Source organism: Pongo abelii, chromosome 18, assembly GCF_028885655.2.
Source record: "Pongo abelii isolate AG06213 chromosome 18, NHGRI_mPonAbe1-v2.0_pri, whole genome shotgun sequence".
Classification (NCBI taxonomy): Eukaryota; Metazoa; Chordata; class Mammalia; order Primates; family Hominidae; genus Pongo; species Pongo abelii.
The window spans coordinates 5,946,532-5,968,846 of NC_072003.2; the positions used below are offsets into that span (position 1 = coordinate 5,946,532).

Below are 22,315 nucleotides of genomic sequence, written 5' to 3' on the forward strand. Positions count from 1 at the left end.
AAATTCAGTGGGGTTTCTGCCTTTTAAATATTTCTTTATCAATATAACATCCTTCTAGCCTCCAGAAAGCATTTTAACATGGAGATTCTGGCTTAAGATTCTTGTGGGTCTGTCTGTCTCTCTCTCTGTCTTTTCCTTGAAACAGGGTCTCATTTTGTCACCCAGGCTGGAGTGCAGTGGCATGACCACAGCTCACTGCAGCCCGACCTTCCAGGCTCTAGCAATCCTCCCACATCAGCCTTCCAAGTAGTTAGGACTATAGGCACACATCACCATACCTGGCTTTTTTTTTTTTTTTTCTTTTTTTTTTTTTTGGTAGATATGAGGCTTCACCACGTTGCCCAGGCTGGTCTTAAACTCCTGAGCTCAAGCGATCCTCCCCTTTAGGCCTCTCAAAGTGTTGGGATTATTGGCTTGAGCCACCACGCCTGGCCAAGAACCTTGTCTCTTGTGATGCGCCCCAGAACAAATCATCACTGCAAAAACACACCAAGGCATAAGTTTCAGTCCTAAGTCCCATTTATTCACCATACACTATGTGCCAGGTACAACGCTAAGAGCTTCTATGGACGAGCTTCCCTTAATCTCAGCAGTAACAGCCCCAGGCAATGTGGCCTGTTGACAGATCCATTTGCCACTGAAGACAGTAAGGCTCACGGAGGGTAAGTGGCGTGTGCCATGTCAGGCATCTAAGGAGTGGCAGAACCAGGATGCAAACCCCAGCTGCCTGGCTCCAGATTCACGTTCCCAAGGTCCCACTACACTTGGTCACTCCGCTGCATTCTGGTATCCTGGTCTTTGGCAGAGTCCACGTAAAAGAGGGAGGTAGAGGGAGTGAGTGGGACTTCACGCAATAAAGTTTCCCGGCGTTACACTGCCACTGTAATTGTGTCCCCAGCCAGGACCTCTCCCTTCTCATCCTTTCTGAGATCGGCCCTGGAAAACCTTCCAGAGAACTGTCCTCCTTCTCCCGGGATCTCAGAGAAAATTCACCTGAGTTCAGTGTCCAGGTGACCCAAGCTCTGAATGCGGTAACGTGCACGGGGAGATGAGGATGTCACCATGAGCAAGCCTCCCAGACAGCATCCGCGAGCAACCCCAAGACTGGACAAGTAGGGCTCTGATGCCGGCCACAGTGAGGAGGGCTGCCCGTGCTGCCTAAATGGGTTCAGAATGAAGGTCACCCTCTCTCCATGTGGGGCTCATTAACCACGAATCAAATTATTAAGACAAGCTCAGCTGAGCAAATGGTCAAACATAAAAACATGTGGAAGGAACAAAGAGGTCAACCCCATTATCCATCAAAAACCATCAAGGTGGCGGCCCTCACTGAGGGGTACAGCTCTCCAGCAGGCCCTCATCTGCCCTCCAAACCCATGTGCCTCCCTAGAGGAAGGCCAGCAAAGCCACACAGGAAGAGCTGGTGTAGGAAAGCAGAAAGTGAACCCCACAAGGCCAGGCTGGCCACGGAGACAAATCCCACACACACAGGCCGGGTGACTCAGGGGCCCACGTGTGCAGGACACCCGGAGCTCACAGGGACAGCGCCCCAGGGGATGCAAGGAACTTTGCCTCTCTGTCCCTCTCTGTAGGGGTGGAAAGAGGAGAGCGATTTCTGGGATGGAAGCCATCTGCCTCCTCTGAACTGTCGCTGCCCAACCAGAAAGGGAAGAAAAACAGGCAGATGCGGGGCAGGTGAGGAGCTGGGTGAGCGCCGCCAGCCCGCAGCCCAGCAGAGCAGGGCTTGGCCAAGCCTTGCACCAGGGACTTCCCCACTACCCCCACCACAAGCCCCACGCCGGGTGGGACCGACAGAGTCGCAGACAGATGCCCCAGACAGGATGCCCAGCGCAACCTCCGACCCTTCCCCTGCTGGGGGCCCCCAGGACGCGGGGCTCCCCTCCCCTTTTGGCCAGCCGCAGAGTCCAGCGGTTCTCTCGCCCAGGGACGTCGTGGGAGAATCAGGAAGTCGAAGCCACACAGCCAAGAAGGGACAGCTGGCGTCTGGGAGGCCGTCACGAGCTGTCACTCCGCGCCCGCCGAAGTTGCCGCTCAGTTACCAACTTCAACCCGAGGCCGGCCACGGAGCCTCCCGCCGCCCCTACCCCGCGCCCCCGGCACCCCCGGACCCCCGCGCCCGCGTCACTTACTCCTCTGCCGTCGCCACCTGTCTGGGTGCCGGTCTCCTCCCTGCCCGGCCGCGGCGCGTCCTCCCCGTCCTCGCAGTCCTCGGGCTGTGCGCTTCCCCCCTCCAGCCCCAGGCGCAGCCTCTTCTCCTCGGGAGGGACGTCGTCCTCCTCCCTCCTGGGCCGGCCATCCCTGCCTCGGGGCTTGCCAGTGGCTTCGGAGCTGCCGGAAGGGCTGGCCATGGCTCCGGGGGCTCTGCCTGCACTTGGGGAAGAGGAAGGACCCGGCGCGAGCGGCCTCTCGGCGGAGCTGGAGCGTCTGAGCGCGGGCTCGGTGGGTCCGCGCGGCGCGCAGCTGGGCATCGGGGCCGGCGCGGGCTCCTCTGCGGGCCTCTCTTGGCTCTCTGCCGCCCTCTGCTGGCCGCTCGTGCGCACCGCGGACACGGCGGGCCGGGGCCTGCGCCGCGCTCACCTGCCCCCGTCCAGGCGGTCGCTGTCCCTTGCCCGTGGCCAGGCCCGCTCTGGCCAGGCCCTGCACCTCCTCCCCGCCCCAGCCAGGTTGCACCCCGATGGTCTCCCTGCCCAAGGAGGAGAGAAGAGAAGGGACGTCCCGAGAGGGTGGACATCGGCCACAGCCACCTTGTCTTTGCTCTTACCCTGTGTCTTGCATGATTTGGAGGTGGTGGGAAAACCGACGCTGCTCAAAACTCGTGGAGAATTCCGCCTGCAGGATGGCATGAATGCACCTTCGCATTGCCTACCAACAGATCTTTTTTGAGCATCACTGTGGACCAGGTGTGGTGATGGGGGAGGGGATATTGCGGTGAACATGACAGGCATTGCCTTCACCCAGTGGGGCTCAGCGCTGGGTGACAAGGCATTGAGAATGGACATTGTCAACTGGGCAAAAGGAGGCCAGGGAGAAGTGCTGGGTGCATGAGAATTGAAAAAGACAGGAGGCTCAGCAGGTTTTGGAGCTGGGAGAGGGACAGCAGCAGCGGCTGTTCCAAAGGAAGCAACAGCTGAGAGAGGTCTCAGAGAGTTGTTCTCAGCCCCGTGGAGCGTGTTCAGGCAGAGGGAACAGCGTGTGCAAAAGCCCAGAGGCTGGGAAAGAAGCAGAAAGAGGACTGTGGGGCTGGAGCGTGCTGGGCAAAGGGAGAGAGGTGTGGTGGGCTGACAGATTGCCTGGGACCCAGCCGTGCAGGGACAGAGGAGATAGGGGATCCTTGCAGGCCCCCAGTCGGGGTTCAGGCACAGAGACAATGCAAGTGGGCAAAGGGAGGAGACGTGGAGAAATATTTTGGAGGCATGCCCTGATGAATGAGCCCAGGATGCACCCTTAGTGTCAGTGTGGAGCTCCTTCCTTGGCTGTGTGATGAGCTGAACCCGGGGGTATTTTCTGGATATCGAGGTGCTACACCCAGAGTCCAGGACAGGCTAAGTGAGCACCAGCAGCTCCCGGCCTACCTCAAAAGCAGGAGAGACAGGGGAGACTGGGGAGGCCGGGGAGACAGGGGAAGGCAGGAGAAGCCAGGGATGCAGAGGAGGCCAGGGAGGCATTGGAGGCAGGAGAGGCTGGGGAGGCTGTGTCCTTTCCATGATTCTGCCCAGGATCCTAGGCCCCTGTAGTCCCTGAGCTTCCCCACCCCAAGCGCTGGAAACATGTTGCACAATGGTCTCCCCACTAAGCTCCTGGTGGCGGCCCCTACCCTGCTGTGCTCCCTATTTCAACCCTAACAGCTCTCACAGTGGGCAGCACATAGTAGGTGCTCAGGAAAAACTGGTGGGAGAGCACATGGGTGTGCTCAGCACCTTCCTCTCTCTTCCAACTGTCCCCTGTCACGAAATAATTCTGCTAACGACACATGGGCTTTGAGACCCTCTTCTATTACTTTCCATATGCTAATCCATCTATACCTCACAGCAGCCCTGAAGGTGGGTGCTATTAGGATGCCCATTTTACAGAGGAGGAGACTGAGGTATAAAGAGGGTAAGTGACATAGGCACACTACAGGGGCCAGGGCCAAGTGACCGCAGCACTCAATCCCCAAAGGCAAGGTGGACGCAGTTACCACAAAGGACAGCAGAGTTAAAGCTGCAACCAGAATAGCCTGACTCACAGAGACCTATGGTGCCAGCTGATCGTGGCATTGCTAGAAGTGAAATAGATAGGAAGCCTGCCACATTTTTACTTGATCTGTGTTTGTAGAAGAGTTCTAGGTCAGGTGAGCGGAAGTCTAATCTGAATCATAAAAGCAGAGTCACAGTCCCCAGTCAATTCCCAGACATAAGCCAGTTCACAGACCCACAGGCCCTTGTCCGAATGGGAAGCCAGGTCGCCTCCAGAAAGGACTCTGCTCCACTGCCAAAAATTTATACTGTCAATCTTTCTCCCAGCCTGCCCCCAAAGGAATACACAGCCTTTTACCAGGATGACTGAACAGCGGAAAAGGAACTAATGAGACCTGTGCAGGATCACTGGACACAGGCTCTGAACTGGCACTAGGGCGAGACTAGGGTCTACCCGTCAGAATAGGCATTTTGGAGGTCAGGGGAATGTTGGTGCAAGTTCCTGTCATGCTACATCCATTGGGTCCCCAAATCCATCCTCTGCTTATATACAAAGTGGCAATGCTGAGATTCCAATTCAGGGCATCCAACGTAGAGGCTGTGCTCTTCCTCATGAAACATTCTGACACTAGTAACCAATTTAAAAATGCAAACACCTCCTGGGGCTAGCCAGGGTCCTCCAAACAGTCATGTAAATTGGTTCTGTCAAGGATTTCCTCCTACCCCCTTCCCGCTGAGAGCCAGTTGTAAGGAGAGACTAGGGAAGGGCATTGGGTAACTTTGTTGCTAAAAGCTCTTCTGGATAAAGACGTTTGGGAAAAGCAGCAAATAGAGTTCAGCAGAAGAGGTAAGAAAGCAAGTTTATGTTTGACCAGGCACGGTGGCTCACGCCTGTAATCCTAGCACTTTGGGAGGCTGAGGCGGGCAGATCACGAGGTCAAGAGATCAGACCATCCTGGCCAACATGGTGAAGCCCCGTCTCTATTAAAAATTAGCAGGTCATGATGGCACACGCCTGTAGTCCCAGCTACTCGGGAGCCTGAGGCAGGAGAATCACTTGAACCCAGGAGGCAGAGGTTGCAGTGGGCGACAGAACAAGACTCCGTCTCATAAAACAAAACAAAACAAACAAAAAAAGTAAGCTTATTTTTAAGTCTGAACAAATATAGTGGTTTAGGGGTTCTGCAAACACGGCCCCAATCAGGCTACAAGATGTTGTGGCAGCAACTTTTACACCCAGTCACTCCTGGCTGGCTGAGCCACTTTTCAAAATACCCTTGTAAGCTGTACAGAGCAGCTGGCTCCACTGGCAGCTGGCAGGGCCATAACTCACACTGTCACTACTCCCTTCAAACTCCTTCAATACACACTTTTTTTTTTTCTTTTTGAGACGGAGTCTTGCTCTGTCATCCAGGCTGGTGTGCAGTGGCGCAATCTCAGCTCACTGCAAGCTCCGCCTCCTGGGTTCATGCCGTTCTCCTGCCTCAGCCTCCCAAGTAGCTGGGACTACAGGCGCCCTCCACCATACCCGGCTGATTTTTTGTATTTTTAGTAGAGACGGGGTTTCACCGTGTTAGCCAGGATGGTCTCAATCTCCTGACCTTGGGATCTCCCCCCCTCGGCCTCCCAAAGTGCTGGGATTACAGGTGTGAGCCACCGCGCCTGGCCTGGTAAGCACTCTTAATCAATGCAACAGGAACAAACATTTGCTGCAGAGCGGCAACGTGCAGGGAGGAACATGGTTCCACTCAGGCTCAGAAAGCAAAACCTCTTGGCTCTTTGCATCTATGCGAGAGCTCGCAGGAAAAGCCCTCTCTGTGGCTGCCAGCCTCACACACTCCCCCCAAGGGGTGAGTTTCTCTTTCCATGTTAATCTATGCTCTGATGTGCCATCTGTCAACCACCACACCATTCTCAGTTGACATTTCAAAGCATCTTTGCTCTGTGAATGGTCACCAGCCCTGCCCTGCAAGCCCCCAGGTGACATTGAACTTAGAGAGAAAACAGGTTTCGGGGTGGATTTCAGTTCAGCATCTTGGAGTGTCTGTGTGGACATGAAATCTGTCTCCCCAGCTGTGGGCTGCATCCTTGTTTGTCATCTGGTTTGGTTGATTGGGTCTTGGAAACTCGTGGGTCCCTTTGCAATTTGTGAAGAAGCTGCATGGCCCTTCCAACGAAAGCAAGCAATAGGAACAGAAGCCCAAGACTTCAGATCAAGGTGCAACTTAAAGCAGCCTCAGTGTAAAAGCAAACAGGAGTCAGAGGGATTTCTAAGGCAGAATCTAGTCCCCAGGGCAGCTATAAGGCAAAGAGAAAGAGAGAGAGAGACAGAGACAGAAAGACAGAGAGAGATGGGAGGAGACACGAGGCACCCAGGCCTCTGCATCAAAATCCCTACAAGAGGGGATTCCTAAAAATGCAGGAGGCTGAGGTGGGTGCACACAGAAGTTCAAGACTAGCCTGGGCAACATAGCAAGACCATGTCTTTACAAACAATACAAAAATCAGCCGGGTGTGGTGGTGTATGCCTGTGGTCCCAGCTACCCAGGAGGCTGAAGTGGGAGGATGGCTTGAGCCCAGGAGGTAGAGGCTGCAGCGAGCCGAGATAGCACCACTGCACTCCAGCCTGGGCGACAGAGTGAGACTTCATCTCAAAAAAATTTAAAAACATTTTTAAAATGGATCACCCTGGCTACCTGAATGGATGGTAAGAAGGTAAGAGCAGAAGCAAGGAGACCAGCAGGGAGATTCTGCAGTGGGAATCCACAGTGGCTCAGACCAGGCTGCCGCTGAAGACCGGCTGGATTATGTATATATTTTGATGATGAAGCAGCTCACTGACTCTTGAAGAGTGGGCTCTAGGAGACTGTATTTTTAACAAGCTCTCAGAGGATTCCAATGCAGGCTGAAGTTGAAGAACTCCTAATTTAGGGGAAGCTTCTGTTTCATCCTTCAGGAAGTACCTACTGACTTTTCTCCAAGCCACCTCAAAAGAGGTGCTAGACAAGATGTGCTCCAGTGTCTGAACATGTGTGCACAGCTGTAGAGCAGACCTCAGGACACTGAGTCAAAGGTTAGGAGTACAACAGTGAACAACCACCATCCTCTTTTCAATGAGCTTTGCATTTAATGAGAGAAATAGAAAGCAAAAAAAAAAAAAATCATTTTCAACTCAGAATGGTAAGAGTTATGGTGACAGTATTCCTGGGGCAATGGGGGCACATAGAAGGGGCAGCCAATCAGCCAGTTGCAATTGTTCATGCCTGTAATCCCAGCACTTTGGGAGGCCAAGGTGGGTGAATCACTTGAGGCCAGGAGTTCAAAAACAGCCTGGCCAACATGGTGAAATCCTGTCTTTACTAAAAATACAAAAAAATTAGCTGGGTGTGGTGGCAGGCACCTGTAATTTCAGATACTCAGAAGGCTGAGGGGGGAGAATTGCTTGAACCCGGGAGGCAGAGATTGCAGTGAGCCAAGATCGTGCCACTGCACTCCAGCCTGGATGGCCAGAGTGAGACTCCATCAAAAAAAAAAAAAAAAAAAAAGCCAGGAGGTGGGTGGGCATCCAATCTATATCAGGTGGTCAGAAATACTTCTCCATCACAGGACTCCTAAGTTGAAGACTAGAAAATGGTAGGACTTAGCCAGGTCGATAGGAGAGGTATGGAAGATCATTCCCAGCAGAGGGAAGAGCATGTGCAAAAATTGAGAAGTGAGAGGGTGCGGAGCTGAGAGATGTTCATATAATTGTAAAAAGTGACTAATGTAGAGGTAAGTTGGAGCCAAATCATAAAGGCTGTTTGTCATGTTTGTCCTGTAGACAAAGCGAGACAGTAGATGTTTGTAGGCAGGGGAGTAATGATCCACTTTGTGCTTTAAAAAGGGCAGTCTGGCTGGAGGAGAGTGGGAGCTGAGTAGACCAGGTAGGAGGCTGAAATACACCCAGTGAGACAAGATTGTTGGCTGGACCAAGGCTGTGGCAGTGAAGATGGAGAGGAGAAGGTAGACTAACTTGACTGAGAAAGAGGGAGGAATGCAGGATGAGGCCCAGGTGTTTTGGAAGCTTGGTGGATGGTGGTGAGCCCAGGCAGAAGAGGAAATCAGGAGAGGAAAGGTAAGATGAGGTCAATGCAAGACACACAGCCAAGTGGAGATAACAACTGGGCAGTCGGATTCATCAGAATGGAGTTACACAGAGAGCTCTGGAATGGAAATAAAGAGGAAAGGACTGTGCGAATAGGTGAATCCTCCCTGAATAATGTGTAGAGAAAGGAGAATAGAACACAGGGGACAGAAAAAGGGAAGAGATTTGTTATTAAAACCAACCATCCATCGGACATCTTCCAATAAAACACTTGTTAGAGGTTTCCTCAGTGTGAGTTATTCAGGACCAGAGCTAAAGACCATATTCACAATAAAATAACTGCTGGGAAGGTCTTAATGAAAACATCTAATGCTGCTTTTAAAACAACAACATCAAAAAGGCTTTAGCTACTGCACAGACCCTGGAGCAATTTTTCAGCAAGAGTCTATCAAACACGAATCTGATCTGACTCAAGGAGGTGTCATATCAAGTATAAAAATCCAATTCCAATGTCCATAAGAGCCTTTCTGCCAGGTACAGGAACCTAATCCAGTTGAAGTGATTTTCTACTGATTAATAGGCTGGGAATACACAGGTTGTTGGTTTTTGAGATTTCCTTTCCTGTGCCTTCATGCCAGCTGTGAAAGAGTCAAAAGGCTCCCAACTGTCAAAATAAAAATGACACTTGGTCACAGAGGAAACAGATTACAGGTCAATCACCTTGAAGACTTTTTAACTATGAGGAGCCATTAATGTTACTAAATAAGCAAATCTGTTTGCATAACCAGATTTTTGTAGGCTACTGGGAATAAAGGTTTTCCTAAGTGGGTGATTTGTGCAACGATGGCCTTAGGGTCTCTGATGGAACAGCTCTGATGAGGAAATGTTCCTTTAATTATGTGGAAGGCCAATTACCATGTTATAGCCACATTGTTTTGCAGATTGCATATAATTTCACCATTTCCATAGCTTCAGCACTATAATTCTGGAGAAAATTCAGGCACCAAGAAGACACTTGAGGCACATTATGCTGGAGATAAAGATGTTTTAGTGAATTCAATTTAAGCTACAACATTAAAGTTATTTTGTTGAATAAAACATAATGCAATAATGAGCTTGTGTATGTCAACTCTATAGTGGAGGTAATAATAGCTAAAGAGAGCATGTCCCATCTCCTCTTTTTCATGCTCATTAGAGTAATAGATAATGCTATAGAGAGAACCTTTCTCTAATATGTGCTTCATCTCAGGCTAAGCGTGTTTTGTGCAACTGCGCTTCATGAAAGAAAAAAAAAAAGGTAAAGGAACTAATTTGGGAGCCATTCACAAAGCGCTACCACTTGATGTTATTTTATACTCTGAGATTTCTTATTCCCAGTGCCTACCAGGAATGGACTTTCTGGAGAAGCTCAGATTAATCACTCCTTATGAGTGGTGACAGCCTGCTGGCAGCCCTCACAGCCCTCGCTCTCTCTTGGCGCCTCCTCTGCCTGGGCTCCCACTTTGGCGGCACTTGAGGAACTCTTCAGCCCGCGGCTGCACCGTGGGAGCCCCTTTCTGGGCTGGCCAATGTTGGAGCTGGCTCCCCCAGCTTGCCGGGAGGTGTGGAGGGAGAGGCGCGAGCCGGAACCGGGGCTGCGCGCGGCGCTTGCCAGCCGGCTGGAGTTCCAGTTGGGCGTGGGCTTGGCGGCCCCGCACTAGGACCTGCGGGCCGGCCCTGTCGGCCCCGGGGAGAGAGGGGCTTAGCACCTGGGCCAGCAGCTGCTGTGATCGACTTCCCGCCGGGCCTTAGCTGCCTCCCCGCGGGGCAGGGCTCGGGAACTGCAGCCCGCCATTCCTGAGCCTCTCCGCTCCGCGGGCTCCTGTGCGGCCAGAGCCTCCCGGACAAGCGCCGCCCCCTGCTCCAAGGCTCCCAGTCCCATTGACCACCCAAGGGCTGAGGAGTGCGGGCGCACGGCGCGGGACTGGCAGGCAGCTCCACCTGCGGCCCCTGTGTGTGATCCACTGGGTGAAGCCAGCGGGGCTCCTGAGTCTAGTGGGGACTTGTAGAACCTTTGTGTCTAGCTGAGGGATTGTAAATACAGCAGTTGGCACTCTGTATCTAGCTCAAGGTTTGTGAACACACCAATCAGCACCCTGTGTCTAGCTCAGGGTTTGTGAATGCACCAATCGACATTCGTATCTAGCTACTCTGGTGGGGACTTGGAGATCCTTTATGTCTAGCTAAGGGATTGTAAATACACCAGTTGGAACTCTGTATCTAGCTCAAGGTTTGTGAATACACCAATCAGCACCCTGTGTCTAGCTCAGGGTTTGTGAATGCACCAATCGACACTCTGTATCTGGCTACTCTGATGGGAACTTGGAGAACCTTTGTGTGGACACTCTGTATCTAGCTAATCTAGTGGGAACGTGGAGAACCTTTGTGTCTAGCTCAGGGATTGTAAACGCACCAGTCAGCGCCCTGTCAAAACAGACCACTCGGCTCTCTGTAAAATGGACCAATCAGCAGAATGTGGGTGGGGCCAGGTAAGAGAATAAAAGCAGGCTGCCCGAGCCAGCAGTGGCAACCCGTAGGGGTCCCCTTCCACACTGTGGAAACTTTGTTCTTTCCCTCGTTGCAATAAATCTTGCTGCTGCTCACTCTTTGGGTCCACACTGCCTTTATGAGCTGTAACACTCACGGGGAAGGTCTGCAGCTTCACTCCTGAAGCCAGCGAGACCACGTACCCACCGGGAGGAATGAACAACTCCAGACGTGCCACCTTAAGAGCTGTAACACTCACCGCGAAGGTCCTTAGCTTCACTCCTGAGCCAGCGAGACCACAAACCCCACCAGAAGGAAGAAACTTCAAACACATTCGAACATCAGAAGGAACAAACTCCAGACACGCCACCTTTAAGAACTGTAACACTCACCATGAGGGTCTGTGGCTTCGTTCTTGAAGTCAGCGAGACCAAGAACCCGCCAATTCCGGACACACTTATATACTTGGCACTGGGAGGTCTGTATGGAGCAAGTGAAGAAATCAGCAGAGTGAAAATAGAGGGAGAATAACATGATGGGGGAAAGGCAAAGTTACTGCCATGTTGGTTTCAATTCTGCCACTCATGAATGAGACCTATGACCTCCTCTCTCTAGGACTCTGTTGTTCTTATCTGTAGAGTGGAGGAATAGCAGGGCCTTTTAAAGTATTAACATTTCCTGACCTATCTGTAAAACACTTTCGTTCAAACTGATGGGAATCTTGACTACTTTGCTAAGAGGACATAATAATCATCAAGCTGAATGCACCAAACAACATTGCCTGAAACTATCTAAGCAAAAACTGAGAAAGTTACACAGGACAGACAAACCTCCTATAAGAGTAAGAACTCTTTAGCACATGCATAGTGTGCCAAAGACAATGCTGTGTTCACACCATTCTGCTTCCTGGACAGGCAGAAAGACTACATTTCCCAGCCTCCCTTGCAGTTAGTTTGGAACTATGTGACTGCATTTCCACAAATAGGAATGTAAGAAATCACTTCTGGGCCAAGGTTATCAAAGGTAAGTGTGAGCTATGTTCCCTCTCTTCCTATCCATATAGCAACAAGAGAAAAACTCTGAGATAGCAGAATGAAAAGACGGAAACCTCCAGAATCTCTAAATCACTGTTGGACAAGGGCCCCCAAGGAGAATCCCCTGCCCTGCACCAGACTATGCTATGGGTGCCAACACACTAAGAGTTCAGGGTTTATTTGTCTCAGCAGCATTGTCTGGTGTTACACTGACTAATATCCTAAGGTTTGAGAGATCTAGCATGTTGTTAATTGAAGCTAGATTTCAATTACACTGAGAACCTTATCTATTTAAAAATAAAAACTCTCCTGAAAAAACAAATAATCCATATTCCTTTTAACCACATGTGGCACATTTGCCAAAAAACAAACAAACAAACAAACAAAAAACCCAAAAGAACTGGCCACATATTAGGCCATAAATAAGTTTCAGAAAAATCCACTATACTATTGACATTACCCAGACCACGTTTTCCTGACCATAATGCAATAAAATTAGAAGTCAACAGCAAGAAGATAGCTAACCATAAGCATACATGTGGAAAATTAAAAATATCCTTTCATGAGTTAAAGGAAAAATCACAATAGAAATTACTAAATATTCTCAACAGAACGAAAACAAAACTTTATATATATATATATGTATATAAATATTTTTGTGAGTCTTCCAACTTTGTTCTTCTTTTATAAGGTTATTTGGGAAATTCTGGGTCTCCTGAAATTCCTCATACAGTTTTATGCTGTTTGTCAATTTCTGTGGCTGGGATGAACTGGTGGTAGTTGTCATAGACCGGGGTCTGCGTGTCGCTGTCTAGAGCCAGGATCTGCCGCACCATGTCCATCTCACTGTCCATCAGCTGGGCCAGAGGGCACTCTCTATGCAGCTTGTCTAGGTAAACTTCCGGGTCCAAGTGCGCCCCGTTCAGATCAGTGGGGTCCAGGGGGTCGGACCCGGCGGGGAGTCCCACCGCCTCCCCTTCCGAGAGGCCGTAATAAACCTTTAGCATCCTGTGGGCCTTCCGCCGACGCTCCGTGAACCTCCCCCTCGGGCCCTTCTGGGGGTCCCCAGGTCCACACCCCGGGCTAGGCCCAGCGGCAGCTGCCACAGCCATAGCTCCAACTGCAGCCCACGGGCCTAAATTTTTATATTTTTAAGGTGGATACATGGAGCTACTTGGCTTCTGCTTTCATCACATCATTGAGGAAAGAGGTGGTTGCTTATTGTACCCCTGTTTCTACTGCAACCTGTAATGGATGAGAACCTCCCTGTTGCTGAGAGCAAAACAATGAACTAAGTTGTGCTGTAACACAGCCCTGTGTTGGGGGATTGGGAGTGATCATGCAAACGCTTGCAAATTTGCACAGTGACAGAGACAATTGTTTGGGCAGCTGTTCACTATATGAAAAGGCACCTGACCAAAAGTCAGTTACTGAGCTATCTCAATACTTTCATTTTATTTAAACTTTTGGCAGCAGGGTGCAATTAAAGGAGAGAAAGGAAGCAAAGTGGTAAGCGTAAGATAAGGTACACACATGTGTAACAGAAAATGACAAGACAGGATGACTATTTGTCTCTTGGTTAGATCCTTGGGCTCTATGTCTCCTTCCGCAGAGAACCTCGTTTTCCTTTGTCCAGATTTGTTAGGGTGGATAATCCAGGCGCCTGCTCCCTCATGATGCAAGCCAAAGACATCCCTGGAGCCGCCTCCCGCTGCATCCTTTCCTGCACTGCGCACATGGACACAACTCAGCCGATTAGGTTTCCTCTCAGAACTTTAGTCTTGAGCAAAGGGATTAAAGGGTGAAGTGACTGAAGGTATGCCCTTCCAAAGTGGTACGTGAGCTAATGGTTAAAGTTTGCCAAGCCCATCCAAGCACTTTTTTTTGTAATTTTTATTTATTTATTTTTTTGGCACAGAGTCTTGCTCTGTCGCCCAGGCTGGAGTGCAGTGGAGTGGTCTCGGCTCACTGCAACCTCTGTCTCCCGGCTTCAAAGGAGTCTCCTGCCTCAGCCTCCGCAGTAGCTGGGATTACAGGCATAAGACACCATGCCTGGTTATTTTTTCTTTTTTTTTGTATTTTTAGTAGAGACAGAGTTTCACCATGTTGGCCAGGCTGGTCTCGAAATCCTGAACTTGTGATTCGCCTGCCTCAGCCTCCCAAAGGGCTGGGATTACAGGTGTGAGCCACCGCGTCCAGCTTCCAAAAGTTTTCAGAAGAGCTCAGAGGTTTTAACCACAGGCACGTCGGAGGAGCATTTTTGAAACACTTTCATGCTTCCTCAATAGGAATGGAAGCCAAACCCCGAATTGATGACTCCTTTGAGGAAGTCGAGAGCTGTAAGGAAAGCCAGGAACAGGGGGAAAGGAGAGATGCGTCCCGAATGATCCTGTGCCCATTCTTTCTGGAATCCTTGATGTGATCTCAGCTGTCTTTTCTATACTTGACACAGTGATTGTTTCACCCACTGGTCTAGCTGTGGTCTAAAAGGAACCCCCAAAGAGAAGGGCACAGTGAGCAGGGGCATCGGCCTGAGTGACAAGGATTTGAGAGGGCAGGTTGGATTGAGGGAGAGGACTGGCCAAATGCCATGTGTCTGGACTTAGACTGCCCGGTTCAAATTGGACTTCACCCTTTTTGACTTCGTGATCTGGTACAAGCTATATGAAAATGCGTTGCTCCTTTTATAGTCTGTAAAATCACCATGAAATATGCACTAATAACGTGGAGACTACACAGATGAAATGAAAGAAGCTGCATAGAGCAGAGAGCTCAGAGCATGGCCTTTAGGAAGCCTCAGTAAGGGTTCATGATGCCATGGTGTCTGTCGTCATCCTCTTTATCTTCATCATCACCTTCATAAACTTTTTGTCGTTCTTAGGGAATAGTTTAGAGGGGCTGATTCCCTGCTATCATGGGTGAGATGTCTATGAAAAGGACAACCAATGGGGGAGGAAAGCAAAACTTTGAATAAGATTTCTGAGACCCCCAGCACAACCAAGAACAGAAACTCCACAGTCTGCTGAGCGGACAGTTTGCACATTGGTCTCCTCACATCTGCCCACCGCACTCTCCCGTTTGTCCTGAGGAGGAGGAAGGAAAACAAGGCTCCCGATAATCCCAGCACTCGCTTGAAGGAGTCGCCTTCCCCTCCACACCTGTGGGTATTTCTAGTCAGATGGGATGAGAGACTGAGAAAAGAAATAAGACACAGAGACAAAGTATAGAGAAACAACAGTGGGCCCAGGAGACCGGTGCTCAGCATACCAAGGACCTGCACCGGCACCAGCCTGTGAGTTCCCTCAGTTTTTATTGATTATTATTTTTATTATTTTAGCAAAAAGGAATGTAGTAGGAGGGCAGAGTGATAAGAAGGAGAAGGTCAGCAACGAACATGTGAGCAATAGAATCTATGTCATAAGGAAGTTCCAGGGAAGCTACTGTGACTGGAGATGCACGTAAGCCAGATTTATGTTTCTCTCCACCCAAACATCTCAGTGGAGTAAAGAATAACAAGGCAGCATTGCTGCAAACATGTCTCGCCTCCCACCATAAGGCGGATTTTCCCACATCTCAGAATTGAACAAGTGTACAATCAGGCTTTATACCGAGACATTCAGTTCCCAGGGGTAGGCAGGAGACAGTGGCCTTCCTCTCTCTCAATGGCAAGAGGCTTTCCTCTTTGACTAATCCACCTCAGCACAGACCCTTTACGGGTGTAGGGCTCGGGGACGGTCAGGTCTTTCTCATCCCACGAGGCCACATTTCAGACTATCACATGGGGAGAAACCTTGGACAATATGCCGCTTTCAAAGGCAGAGGTCCCTGCGGCTTTCCACAGTGTATTGTGCCCCTGGTTTATGGAGAGTAGAGAATGGCGATGACTTTTACCAAGTATACTCCTTGTAAACATTTTGTTAACAAGGCACGTCCTGCACAGCCCTAGATCCCTTAAACCTTGATTTCATACAACACATGTTTTTGTGAGCTTCAGGTCGGGTCAAAGTGGCTGGGGCAAAGCTACACATTAACAACATCTCAGCAAAGCAATTGTTGAAAGTACGGGTCTTTTTCAAAATGGAGTCTCTTATGTCTTTCCTTTCTACATAGACACAGTAACAGTCTGATCTCTCTTTCTTTTGCCTACACTCACTGAACTGCCCTTCCCCTCTACTGGGCCATGACCACGGAGGACAGGTCCACTGTACTCCCTGCATGGTGCCCGATGGAGGCTCAGACTCCGTCCTCGAGGCTGGCAAGAAGACAGGGTGAGACATGAGCCTCCTGATACAGGTGACAGGTGTGGGACCCACAGGACTGGACCCTCACACTGCAGGGCTGGAGGCACAGACTATTTACTATTCTGTGGTCTGGGGAGTTCAAGGCACAGAGCTCCTCATTAGCCAGAGTCGCCCAAGTTCCCCAGCCTCTGAGGATTTCCTCATAATAATTCAAGAAGGAGAGGAGAGAAGTGAGTGTCCATAGAGGCTTTGGGGCTCTTCCTCTAATCAGGAGAAAGCTGGTGTGTATTCTACACTTCTTTCTTTTCTTTGTAAAGATCCAACAGCTATAATTTTCATCTTTTATTATGGGAAAATATACCACATATAAGTATTGAAAATTATAAATATATATTAGATTATATAGAATGGCCGTATAAACATTTACAATTTCCATTCTTTTTCAGTTTACAGTTTAATGACATTAAGTACTTTCACATTGTTTAGCAACCGTCACTGCCATCGTCTCCGGAACAGTTTTATCTTTCAAAATGGAAATTGCACCCATTCACCAAACTCTCCACTCCTCTCTGTCGCCCACCCATGGGGGCCACCTTTCTAGTTTGCAACTCTATGAGTTTAACTACTCTACACATTTGATAGATAAGTGGAATCATACCGTGTTTAATTAGTTTGGTTTGGAGACAGAGTCTTTCTCTGTCGTCCAGGCTGGAGTGCAGTGGTGTGATCTCGGCTCGCTGCAACCTCCACATCGTGGGTTCAAGCGATTCTTGTGTTTCAGTCTCACGAGTAGCTAGGATTACAGGCGTACGCCACCACGCCCAGCTAATTTTTGTATTTTTAATAAAGACGAGCCTTCACCATATGGGCCAGGCTGGTCTCGAACTCCTGACCTTAAGTCATCCACCTGGCTCAGCCTCCCAAAGGGCTGGGGTTACAGGTGCGAGCCACTGAGCCTGGGCGTGTTTAACCTTTTGGGATTTATTTATTTCACTGATGATAATGTCTTCAAGGTTCATCCATGTTGCGGTCTGCGTCAGAAGTGCCTGTCCTTTTTTTTGTTTGTTTGTTTGACTTTGTTTTGTTTTGCATTTCCATGGAGTCTCACTCTGTCGCCCAGGCTGGAGAGCAGCGGCACAATCTGGGCTCACTGCAACCTCCGCCTCCCAGGTTCCAGCGATTCTTGAGCCTCAGCCTCCCGAGTAGCTGGGACTATAGGCACACGCCACCACGCTCGTCTCATTTTTTGCATTTTCACTACAGACAGGGTTTCACCAAGATGGCCAGGCTTGTCTTGAATTCCTGACCTCAGGTGATCCGCCCACCTCGTTCTTCCAAGATGCTGCGATTACAGGCGTGAGCTGCCGCACCGGCTAAAAGTGCCTGCCTTTTTAAGGCTGGATAGTCTTCCATTATATGAAGGAACTGCAGTGTGCTTTCTCATTCATCTGTCCACGAACCCTTGGGTTGCTTCCACATTTTGGCTGTTGCGAATAATGCTGCTATGAATATGTGTGTACAAATCTGTCTTCCACTCCTGGCTTCTAATTCTTTTTGGTAGGTACCCACAAATGCAACTGCGGGAACATCTGATCATTCTGTTTCTAATTTTACCAGTGCACGCCATACTATTTTCTCCGTTCCTTCACGGTTTTACATTCCCTCTGATCGTATTCGAGCATTCCTATTTCCTTCTAGTCTGACCAATGCTTGTTTGTTTATCATATCCATCCTAATGTGTGGTATCTCATTCTTTGTTTGACTTGCGCTTCCCTATGATTAGTGATTTTGAACATCATTTTAGATGCTTATTGGCCATTGCTATATCTTCTTTAGGAACACGTCTACTCGAGTCTTCTGACCATTGTTGATGGAATGCTTTGGGTTTCTTGTTGTTTAGTTCTAGCTGTTCTTTATATGTTATCTATATCAGCCTCTTTTCAGATATATGATTTGCAAATATTTTTCCTAATCCACGGGTTATCTTTTCACTCAGTTCACAGTATTTTTCGCTGCACAAAAGTGTCTGTCATTTAGATGTAATCCAAGGAATCTAATTTTCTTTTGTTGCCTATGCTTTTGGTGTCATATCCCAGAGAGCATTGTCCAATCTGATGTCATGAAAGTGTGGCCAATGTTTTCTTTTAGGCATATGATACTTTTAGCCCTTGGGGTTAGGTCTTTGATCCAGTTTGTGTTAATTTTTGCACCTGGTGTGACATGGGGTCCACCTTCATTCTTCCGCATGTGGAAATCAAGTTTCTCCGACTCCATTTCTTGAAAAGGCTGCTTTTCCACCGATGAGTTTTCTTAGCACTCATGTTAAAAATCATTTGAACATATAGGTGAGAAGTTATTTCTGGGCTCAAAAACAAACAAACAACCACCGACAACACATAAGGATACAGCATGGGCCGGGCGCGGTCGCTCACGTCTGTAATCCCAGCACTTTGGGAGGCCGAGGCGGGCGGATCACCTGAGGTCAGGAGTTGAAGGCCAGCCTGACCGACAGGGAGAAACCCCCGTGTCTACTAGAAATACAACATTAGCTGGGCGTGCTGGCTCATGCCTGTAATCCCAGCCTCTTGGGAGGTGGAGGCAGGAGAATCGCTTGAACCCAGGAGGCAGAGGTTGCGGTGAGCGAAGATTGCACCATGATACTCCAGCCTGGGCCACAAGAGCGAAATTCCATCACAAAAGAAAAAACGAAAAACAAAAAACCAGCATGATTTCAAGTGTAGAAAGGGAAGAGCTTAAAAACCAGCATAATGAGAAAGGAAGCTTCTTACCAAAGCATCTGAAAATATGCAAGCAATTCTCGTGAATTAAAATGTTCATACCGTACTAACAATCACTAGAACTCACTTATTCTATCTTCCTGTATTTTGGGACCCAGTTGTCCACTTGTCTTCATTCCCCATCCCACTCCTTTTCTTCCTAGCGTCTGCTAACCCCCTTTATACTCTCCACCTTCCTGAGATTCCTTTTGTGTGTAGGTGTGTGTGGGATGGAGTCTCTTTCTGTTGCCCAGGTTGGAGTACACAGGCACAGTCCAGGCTCCCTGCAACCTCCACCTCTCGAGTTCAAGCGCTTCCTGGGCCTCAGCTCTCCGAGTAGCTGAGACTACAGGCACCCATCACCACGCCCGGCTAATTGTTTGTGTTTTCCGTACAGACGGGGTTTCACCATGTTGGCTAGACGGGTCTCGAACTCCTGGACTCATGTGATCCGTGCGACTCGGCCTCCCACAGCGCTGGGATTACAGGCCTGAGACACCACACCTGGCCAAGGTTTCCTTTTTTCTTCCTACATAGAAGTGAGGACACGAAATAATTGTCATTCTGTGCCTGGCTTAATTCATTTAATATACAGACCTGCAATCTCACACATTTCGTCCGCAGCGGAGAGGATTTTCTTCCTTTTTAGGCTGAATAATACTTCATTGGGTGTGTATACCACAGTTTCTTAATTGAAATAAATTTCAAGAGAGCAAGTATTTTTAAAATGTCTTGGAATGTGAAACTTCAGGGATACTGTGCCCATTTTATTCTTTTCTATTTCACCTCTTATGTATATGCAAGTGTATAACAAAGCAGCAATCAATGTGTGTATAAATCTATAACTTCAACAAATGTGAAATGTAAATTCTAAGTGGTGGCAGGGCGGGGTCGCTCATGCCTGTAATCCCAGCACTTTGGGAGGCGGAAGCGGGTGGATCACCTGAGGTCGGGAGTTCAAGACAAGCCTGGCCAAAATGGAGAAACACTGTCTCTACTAACAGTAAAACAATAAATAAATAAATAAAACTAGCCAGGCATGGCAGCGCATGCCTGTAATCCCAGCTACCTGGAAGACTGAGGCAGGAGAATTGCTTGAATACAGGAGGCAGAGGTTGCAGTGAGCCGAGACCGTGCCATTGAACTCCAGCCTGGGCAACAAAGGTGAAAATCTTACTCAAAAAAAAAAAAAAAGGAAAAGAAAGAAATAGAAAATACGAAATGGTAAGAAAAAACAGCATAATAAACATTTGTATGGTGTTGATAGACAATGCATTTGAAGATAATATTTGAAGAAATCATGTTACAATTAATTTTTGTTCTTACACATTGGAGCTTGACGTCTCTAAAAACTTCGTCTTTGGAAACATCTCTGGTGTTTATAAGAAAAAAAAAAGTCCACATACTCACACAGGTGCAAGGAAATCCGAATCTCAGGTGTTGAGACCCAGGCCTCATCATTTGTAAGCTCCCCAGGTGATTTGACTCAAAGCCAAGATTGAGGAACGGCGACTGGATCTCTACACGTAACCTGCCTAAGTAGATTCTCTAGAAGCAGTTTATAAAGAAATTCCACATGAACTGTGGAAGAGGATATGAATTTGATGTACAGTATGTCCTCACTTAACATCTTTGAAAGTCTCCTGGAAACTTCACCTCGAAGCAAAATTATGTATAGTGAAACCACTTATTTTTCATCAACAGTATAACTACACAACTTTGAACAACCAACGATGTTGGAGGAGCTCCTGTACATTGTTTCCATAAAGTCAGTTTTCAGGGAATTCCAAAGTGAAGTGAAGACTTCGTGTATATAAAAAGATGGTTGTGATTCCACCTGGATGACAGGATTATTGCTCAGAAACTAAAAGGGGCCGCCTAGGCATAGAGGATTCTGTCATGAGGTTTCTGCTAAACAAAGGATCCCAGAATACTCACCCATTCCAGTTAAAGGCACAACGAAGAAAGCAATATTCACAAAGGAAATGCGGAAAGGAATAAAAGCCATCAAGCCACAAAAATAATGTGACTAAGGGGCAGGATTTGCAGATGTAGAGATTGAATGTGGTTGCCCTTTCTCACCCACACAAGAAAAAGGATGGAACAGATCATGAGATTCGACTGTTCTGCTGCGCAGCCTCCACAGGGCACTTTGTATGTCCCCGTTTCTCAGGCTGTAGATGAAAAGGTTCAGCATGGGGGTGAGCACAGCGTACATCACTGATGCCACCACACCATTCCTGGGGGGTGGTGACACAGCTGAATTCAGGTACATGCCAATGCCTGTTCCGTCAAATCAGGAAACAACTGCTAGGTGAGAGCCGCAGGTGGAGAAGGCTTCCTACTTCCCATCTGACGATGAAATCCTTAGAATGGAGGGGACAATTTTATAGTAAGACAAAACGATCCCTGAAATGGCAAGAAAACCCAACATAGTACTATGAAATCTATGAATATGCTATCGATGACGCTGTCAGAACAGGCAAGTTTGAGAAGTTGAGAGGGGTCACAGACAAAATGAGAGATTTCCACATTCTTGATGATGGTGAATTGTAACACAATCCAACTGGGCAGCTGGCAATCCAACAGGCTAAGGAAAAAGGACACCAAAACGAAGAAGACACAGAGGTGAGGATTCACGATGACTGGGTAGTGCAGAGGGCGACAGATGGCTACAAAGCAGTCATAGGCCATCACAGGCAGAAGCATGTCTTCTATACATGCAAAAAGGACCAAGAAAGACATCTGTGTCAGGCAGCCCGCATGAGAGATGACTCTGCTATGCGACTACATGTGCACAATCATCTTGGGAACCGTGGCCGAGGTGAAACCCATGTCAGCCCAGCACAGGTTGGAGAGGAAGAAGTACATGGGGGTGTGGAGGGGGGAGTCAGAGCTGACAGTCAGGATGCTGAGTAGGTTCCTCAGCACCGTGACCAGATACATGGACAGGGACAGGGAGAGCAAAGCGAGGACCGACTGCAGTTCTGGATCCTCTGAGAGTCCCAGGAGGAGGAATTCTCAGACACCTGTAAGATTCCGTGGCTCTGTGTGTCTTGGACACCTTGAGAAGGAAAGAGGATTGGAAAAATAAAAGAGAAAAACCAGCCCTTAATGCTGGACGCAAGGAATTCACAGGGAACATTTTCACACTTGCGGACCATACACCGCCAGCAATGTTTCTCAGCTGTGACAATTCCAAAAATCTCAGAATTATTACGTGGTTTACTTTTTTGCTATACAAGTCTTTCTGTACATACCACTTTAGAGAAAATCCACTGAAGAATATTAGAAGACCAAAACGTCATATATAACAAATCCGTGATCTCAGTAAAATACGGCCTACTCTTTTCAGAAAAAATACAATGCAATGAAAATGTCCTTCTCTCTTTAAGAAAAAGATCTCATCTAATTGAAAGAAATTAAGAAGCCGTGAAATACACTCTATTTTATTCTG

The 22,315-nt window shown here is 48.5% G+C and overlaps 1 pseudogene; it reads right to left on the minus strand.

Moving 5' to 3' along the window:
* Nucleotides 1-14,121: 14,121 nt before the first annotated feature.
* On the minus strand, nt 14,122-21,840 carry LOC134760450 (olfactory receptor 7E24-like; annotated as a pseudogene).
* Nucleotides 21,841-22,315: the final 475 nt, after the last annotated feature.